At 37.0% G+C, this 8813-nt stretch overlaps 1 pseudogene; it reads right to left on the reverse strand.

Moving 5' to 3' along the window:
• Positions 1–7920: 7920 nt before the first annotated feature.
• On the reverse strand, positions 7921–8344 carry LOC101612477 (annotated as a pseudogene).
• Positions 8345–8813: the final 469 nt, after the last annotated feature.

Consider the following 8813-nt stretch of genomic DNA (forward strand, 5'->3'; position numbering starts at 1 on the left):
AGTGTATGTCACTTGGTGGTTCTGCAGTAAGGAAACAAAAGGATCAGTGGAATAACCTTGAAATAGTCCTAACATTGATGGCCAGTTGGTTTTTGTTTCAATGCTAAGAATCCAATCCAGGGAGTTTATGCTAGGCATGCAATTTACCACTGAATAACATGACCAGCTCTGGTAAATGATTTTTGTATGTAACTTTTTGTATGTAATTAAATGGTTAAAACATAATCTTTTCAAGAAATAAAATAAGTACTTATGATAAAACAACTGAACTGGGTGTGATGTTGCATGCCTATAGTCCCAGCAATTGGGAGACCCAGATAGGAAGATCATGATGAGTTCAAGTATTGCCTGTATTACATAGAGAATATCATGCTGGCCAGGACTAGATAGCAAGACCTTGTCTTGAGAAAAAAATGACATAACTGGGTATCTATAGACAGATGAATAAATTTACAGATCTATCTACCATCAAATCTAAGAACTAAGTAAAAGTAATTCAAGCTATACATTTAAGAGTAAAGCTACAAAAATTAACATAATTTATAAATAATTCCTTATTTCTCTCTATATATGCCAGTTTCTCTCTATCTCTCAAATAAAAAATAAGTAAATTATTTGTTTTAAAAAGTGAGATGACTCAGAAGTTAAGGTACTTGCCTACAAGGCCTAAGGACCCAAGTTTTATTCCTTAGAACCCACATAATTGGCCAGAGGCCCTGGCACACCCGTTTGCTCTCTTTCTATCTGCCTATTTCTCGACTCTGTTTATCAAATACGTAAGTAAAGATAAAAAATATATTAAAAAGAGTGACTCCTCATAATCTTGTTTTACACAATGATATAAAAAGCATGGTGACAAAACAAAACTATGTCAGATAACCTTCATTAAAATAATTAAATCTCATGACTGCCACAGCACAAAGAATCAAGAAAATGTTTATACATTATGTATTTCATATTGTAACCACAATACACAAGAACTTTTATAATTTCACATAAAAAGGTAATTAACCCAAGTGTTGAATGTGTGAAGTATTTAAATAAATATCTCTATAAAGAAACAAATAGCCAATATGTACATTAACAGATGTTAGGGAAATTGATTATTTCATACCTACTAAACAGATATAATGTTAAAAGCAGACAAAACACATGTTGATGAGTAGTTAGATAAATTAGAACACTCATATATTTCTGTTGGGTTTATAAAATAGTGTGCCATGCTGAAAACATGTTTGTTCACTTCAACATACTAATCTTATTCTCCTAGGTATACACTTGGGGAAACTAAAGTATGTTCCTATAAAAATCCATATACATAAATATGTATCACCATTATTCATAATAGCCAGTAGTGGAAACAACAGAAGTGTCTATCAAATTTTCAATGGATGGATAAAGTGTGGAGCAACCATACAATGGTATCCTATTCAACTACACAGAGAAGTAATGCACTGATTCTTGCTACAATATAGGAAACCTTAGAAAATATTATAAGTATAAGCAATATTATAAGTGGAAGCTAGCTCATATCATCATATATCAACAATGAGGGAACAGTAAGAATGAGCAAACTCACGTGGGCAAGGGGGCTGGATTATAAAATCTTAGACCTAGCACAGCAGCTCCCTTCCTCAGCAGAGATTTTCATTTCTTTTTCTGGCATCTCCAAAATCTTGGTATCTCCAAGCAACCAATGGTTCACCTTCACAACTCCACACAAAGGCTTAATGGGGCTATTGTTCAGGGACCTCAACCCAGTTTCACTTCTTTTCTTTCCTTTTTTTTTTTTTTTTTTTGTCTTTCATATCTTTCTACTTTGTGATTTCCTTCATCAAACATACTAGCCCATTACTTTTAAATCCAACTCAAGTTCTCAGGACACAGACAGGGTGAAGTCAGTCCTTTGACTAGAATATCTTTTGAACTACCTCTAGCTCAAGTCCCAACAAAGTCCTCTTTCCCCTCTCCAAGCTCGGCACACCTGAATTTAGGCTTTGCCCATAGCCCTGTAACCTTCGGCCAGTTGCCCAGGAACCTCCTTATCGGCTGGCACCTTCACACAGCCCATCCCCCTGAGACCCTAGATCACCTGATTCCCACCCCCATGTCATTGCCTACATGCTGTAATGAATGTCCTCATATGCTAATTAGTTATCAGAAATGAACCTGGTATGTTGAATCCCCTTAGGACTCGTCCCCCTGTCCTCAGATGCTTATAAACTCATTTCCCTGACAATATACAAAGAGAGCTATTCAAGTATCTGCTGGAGTGATTGTTTCTCTTGTCACACGCTCACCCACCCTGGGGGACCATGGCTGGCCCCAGAGCAAGAACCCAGGAACTCACAGAGTGGGCTGCAAATCCAATCAGAAAGTGATTGACTACTTCCCTAACATTCATGTCCCTATTGTGCTTGTGCCAGTGGAAATGTCTTACCTGGCAGGACAGTTGTGGCTACAGAGAATCCACAGCTGAATAAGACTGTTGGTGGCTTTTCTGCCCTAGGAGCTTGCACAGCACCTTTTGGCACAAAGAAAGCTATCCCTTGGGGAAGAAGTTTCCTGATCAATTCGAGCTTGGTTTCTCAATGTTCGGCTCCTGAAGCATGTGATCACCAGCGATAGGGGTTTACCATCCAGTTTCACTGGGCGACCAAGAGCAACAGCAATAGCCTATATTGTTTTCAACATCCTCATTAGCTTCCATGACCAACAACAATCAATAACATAATGTTTTTAAGAAATTATTTTCTTACTCTAGATGACTCCTGCTTTTGTATTCTAATATGTCATATCCTGGAAAGACTCTCAGTTATAGAAGGGCAACATGCTACTTCCCATTTTACAAATGAAGAAACAAAGGCTAGGACAAATGATAGAGTTGGTCCAAAAAGAAGACATAAAGGTACTCAATAATTAAATGTTTCTATGTGTTGCAGGAAAGTAGAGTTTATTTTTTGTTCTCTTTTTTAAATTTAATGTCTTTAGCCAATACACTTGCATATAACAATATGTATTCCATACAGGTTGAAAGAAAGAAAAAGAGGAGGAGAGAAGGAAAACCCAGGATCCAAACCCAGATGTGTCTGATTTTTAAAATGTCTCCTCTTTCTTCTTACAGCTGTGACTACAATTCCAAGAGCCTTGAGAACACTGCCTAGACCCCAGTGGTTCAGGTGGTCACTTGTGGTTGGAGATGTTTCAAGACTAGGGAAGGTGGGGGCACCAGAAAACCAGCACACGGAATGTTTTCCCTCAGCCTGGTAGCCAAGCAGAAGGCACGGCCTATTAGAGGAGCATGTCCAAAGGCAGAGTAAATCACCATTCCAGGCTGGAATGAGATAAATTCCAATGCAATTGCAAAATGGGTTCCTCAGCAGATCTGTAGCTTCCTTCCCATGGATGGAAGGGCCAGGCTTCCCCTTACTTGGGTTCTAGAAAAGGCACTGCCCTCTGAATCCCTCCTCTCAAACTGCTTGTTACAAACACTCTGCTTCACCTTCTCTCCTGATGGATTCTTGCTTCTGTGCCAGCTGTTCGCATGATAGGCCTGTGGCCGTGTTCCTGGCAGGCGCTCTCCCACAACGCTGAGCTTCCTTATGGCCTGTCCAGATGACTGCATGCTCCTAAACTCATCTGGCTTCAACACAGATGTCGGTAGATGTGGATCTTCTTAGGTCAGGTCAAAATTTATGGGTTATAAAGCATGGTTATGACATTTATAGTTTTCCATTAGCACAACAACAAAGGCAAAAGAGACAGCAACATTTTTGAACATGTCCTTAAAAATTGTAAATGCCTTTAATCCCAGCACTTGGGAGGCAGAGGATAGCCATGAGTTTGAGGCCACCTTGAGACTACTTAATGACTTCCAGGTCAGTCTAGGCTAGAGAGAGACCCTACCTTGAAAACCAAAAAGAAAAAGAAAAAGAAAAGAAAAGAAAATTGTCTATGCTATGGCTCAAGACCACTGTTATCTGGAAGACTTAAGGAATGTGGGAGAAAATGGTTGGCTCCATTTTTTTCTAACCAAATCACTTAGACCAATGAAATAGAGCTTTTAATGGGTCAAGTCAATCAAGCTCAACCATTAAAAAGGACACTTATTGATTCATATAACTGAAAAGCACTGTTTTTTGTAATAGATATACACACAAAACAGTGCCATCAGACATATCTCCTTATGCCCTGAGCAAGACAAGAGGACTCTCCCAAATTCCAGATCAACCTTGCCACAGAACACCCCCAGGAGCCTGTACATGAGTCCATCTGAGTAGAAATAATTTTGTTTAAAAAGGCTTATCAATTGCTTCACAAAATACACTCTGGAGCTGATAATTATATTGGCTATATACCCTCTGGATCTCATGGAAACAACAACAACAACAACAACAACAAAAACTTTCCCTGGGTATCATTGTTACCTCTGAACAGGATGTGCATTACAGCAATTCCCTGCAGAACAAACCTTTCCCAATAGTTTTCTCCTCTTTTATTACCAAGAGTGAATTTTTTCCTTCCTACCATGGTAGTTAAATCAGGGGAGCCCATTTCCTGTTGGTTTTCTTACTCCTGGACTTACTTATTAGAAATAGTGGATTCATTTCTAAACTCTGGTACTAGTTTGTCTTTTTCCATCAAAGAACATTTCAGTAATATAAAAATTCAACAATTTTAAAAGCAATGAACTCACTTCTTTTGTTTCTTATCTGAAATGAAGGAAACCTGCAAATACCTATTCTTGTTTCTTATTCTGTAGGCCAACAAAACTGTAATAGATTCATCAAGTAGATTTACATTAATAAGAAAAATCTACCATTCTTAAGTATCTGCAACTTGATCTATTTTTGACATTGAATATGGCCTATATTTTAGTGTAATTGTTTTGAAAGTTGACCTTTAATAGTTATCTGTGAATGCGTAGAAATTTATAACCATTTACAAAATTTCAAAGAAGAATGTGTTAGCAACATTTTATCGATAGAAAAATTGAACATTAGAAAATTTAAGCTATTCAAGGAAAGTTCTGGAAGGAGTTCTGGGGTTCATGAGGAACATGGTTGGCTCTAGGCTCAGGCACGACAATTCTAAGGCAATCACATCATTTATGCATCATGCATTGTATTCCTTACCTTTCCCCAATTTCTCTTTCATTTGAGTAGATCTTAATTTTTTTAAAAAAGGGTAATTAAAGCCCTCAGTATCATTTTTTTTATTAAACTTATACCTTGTATTGATGCATCATGTATTAGTACCATAGTTTCCCTCCTCCTTGCCCCCATTCCACTAAGGGACCTCCTCAGCATGATTGCTGGCATTCCCCATAGGGTTGTGGGTTATGAGTTATAAGGGCAAGTCAGTCATTGTTGAGGCAGGGGACAGGGAAGCAATGCCTCTGTACATTCCTTCCCAACCTATGGCTCTTACAACCTTTCTGCCCCCTCTTCCACAAAATTCCTGCACAAGGGTGAAGGAGACAGACAGTGAGGATACTCAATATATACCAAAACAGAAATTCAGAAGTTATTAAGAGCTCAACATTAAAGTAGACTTAAGACACACTCACCACAGGTTTTCTTTTTTTAAAAAGATGATTATTTTTATTTATTTATTTGAGACAGAAAGAGAGAGAGAGAGAGAGAGAGAGAGAGAGAGAGAGAGAAATGGTACACCAGGGCTTCCAGCCACTACAAACAAACACCAGGTACATGCACCAACTTATGTATCTGGCTTACATGGGTACTGGGTAAACAAGCCTCCAACCAGAGTTCTTAGGCTTCACAGGCAAATGCTTAACAGCTAAGCCATCTTTCCAGCCCAAGGCCCTCTTAAATAAAGAATACTCTATGCTTTTTTTTTTTGAAAGATTAGAGAATAGTCTTATCTAAAACTCCTGGAACAGCAGCCTGAACTTCTCATAACATGATTTCCCCTTCTTTTACTCTAGTTGGATTTGTGGATAACTTAACATGATCTGTGCATAACTACCACAGAAAACTATGTGAGAGGTTGAGAACAAATTTGAGCCACTTTAATTCCTCCTTCCCCTTTGCAAGTGACTTAGAAGCAATACAAAAATGATTCAGAGAATATTCTTCTTGATGAATGCTTTTAAACAACTAAAACTGCTTTAAAGTCAAATTCCAGAGACTATAATTTGTTATATAAGTAAGGAAAAATACCCTAGGTGACTGAAAAGCAAATTATTCGCATGCAGTGAGCATTTTGAAACCTCTGATCTAGGACTACAAGGATTAACTTGATTCTTCATAGATAGTAGACTCTCCTATAGCCAAATAGATTACCAATTACAGTCTATAATTGCTAGCTTATATGGCAAAAAGCAATAAATCGATAGCAGACCAGATTAAGTGTTAAGGATAAATATAGTTCTTCTGATTGTATAATTGTGAAATTTTCTTTTACATTTTTAAATAATAACCTTGGACAATTTTCTCATTTTCTTCCAGTATTCTGAAAACCAAGATGACATTCTTTGTCCAGAGATAAACCTATAACATGTACATAATAATCTCTTGGAAAGGAATTAAAAAAAAAACATTGACTGATAAAGATAGGCATGCTTCTAGTCTTGATTATTCATTCATTAGTAAGAAGACAAATTTGAATGCCTTAACCAGAGGTATTTAAAATACTAATTTTTCTCATTTGTTTCAGAAGAGGTCATTTGGGAGTACAGGCTTAATTTTAAGTTGCTAAATTTTTCATCAACCCCAATTTTGATGAACCTGGTATCCCAGAGATGTATGTTTTTTAAAGTTTGTCATTTCTTAAAGGTAGCTCACTACTTGAGAAATAAAAATTGGCATACATATGAAAATATCTGACCTATCATTTAAATAAACACAAAATGAAATGTGTGAAATTTTCATGAAAAATAAATTGGAAAATCTTTTAAGACAAGCAAAATTAGAGCAGAGGTGGTGAGAGCTGGATGAATCATTAATCTCATTTATAGGTGGTGTGACTTTGCATTTTGTTTTAAAGTGTTGCAAATGAGAGAAAACATTAGTTTACCTACAAATGATCACCAAAGGTTAAGGTGAAATCAAGGTAAAGAGCTTACCATGATGGGTCCTCTAAAGAAAAGCTCTATGAAAGTAGCTGTGATCAAGAGTTCAGAGTAACCAGCCTCCTGAGGTAGCATAAAGCTGGGCTCTGAACGCTAGTCATATCAGAAAAGAGATGTAGCTTTGGAAATCCCAAATATCAATGAAATAAAAGCTGTCTCAGTCATTGCTGCTTCATGCAGCTGTGATATGTCAAGTTTTATTTTAAATATTTTTGGGGTAAATTGCAGTTTTTTTTTAATTGGAAAACAAATATACAACTTGGAATAGATTTGAGGTAAATCGTACCATAAGCAGATTTTCTTTAGGTGGCTAAACAAAGTTTAAAAAGCAAGTAACAATAAAAGAAAATGTTTCTGGTACAATACCAGCAGTACAAAAATTAGTGTATGAGTGCATGCATGCTAAACCCATTTTGCAATAGTGCATCTTTTAAGTAGGTATTGTTGACTCCCCATAGTCCATGCCAAGTCACAAGTCTACAATCCAACTGCAACATGCTGACAGCTCCTAGAAACTACTCAAGAAGGGCAAACCCAGACGTCCCCTCATTTGACCAACTCCACCTTAGTTTAGATGTGTGGAAGGACTTAGATATATACAGAGTAAGCCACATGCAATATATTACTTGATCAATTTTCTAAAATAAGTTTTAAGGACAATGACAGTAAGAGAAGGGAAGAAAATATGGAGGAGTGAAGTCCAAATTACTGTACATGTACATTTTTGATAGTAGGGGAAAAATCCTTTTACAGATAAGTTACAAACAAAAGGCAAATAAACAATTTTGTGCAGGAAATTTAACACATTCTATACAATTTCTTCACTATTCTGTCATCATTTGTTCACACTCTTCATAGGTTACTTGACCATCACCAATATCTGCTTCCCTCATCATTTCATAATTGCTTCATCTGTTATCTTCTCTCCAAGATTTGTCATCACACAGTGAAGCTCTGTTGCACGAATATAGCCATCCTTACCAAACACATAGAAAGCTTCTCTCATTCCATCCTCACTACCTGTGTTTTTTTGTTTTTCTTGCCATCATTGCCAGAAATTGTGCCATTACCATCAGCATTGACGTCATTAACCATGTCCTGTAGCTCTGCTTCTGCAGGATCCTGCCCGAGAGACCTCATTACAGTTCCCAATTCCTTTGTTGCTATAGTTCCATCACCGTCCTTTTCAAATAGAGAGAAGGCTTCTTTGAATTCTGCAATCTGCTCGTTAGCCACTTGGTCAGCCATGATGCGAGGACTACCGCTTTTCTGAGCAGTGAACACATGACTGCTTGCCTTGCTGGCTCCACTCAGACTACCTATTTTTCATTTGTTAAGTATCAGGTTTATTTATTTGTTTGTTTGTTTGTTTGTTTATTTATTTATGGCTATGCACCTTTCAATTTATGGTCCCATCAAGTTGCCTGTGAATGATGGCGGTGATGGTGATGATGAAGATGATGATGAAAGTTCCCATTATCAGATACTTACTATTCCCATTATTGTGTCTTTCCTGGAAGAAAATAATGAACCATGAAAACACATCACATCACATAACATAACATAACATAACATAACATAACATAACATAACATAACATAACATAACTGAAAACACATAACACATAACATAACATAACTGAAAAGGATTTAATTTGGCTTATACCTCTGGTGTATAGTGTCCATCAAAGAAGGAAAGGCATTGCAGCCCAAAGCCA

The sequence above is a fragment of the Jaculus jaculus genome, chromosome 6 (assembly GCF_020740685.1).
Source record: "Jaculus jaculus isolate mJacJac1 chromosome 6, mJacJac1.mat.Y.cur, whole genome shotgun sequence".
Taxonomy (NCBI): domain Eukaryota; kingdom Metazoa; phylum Chordata; class Mammalia; order Rodentia; family Dipodidae; genus Jaculus; species Jaculus jaculus.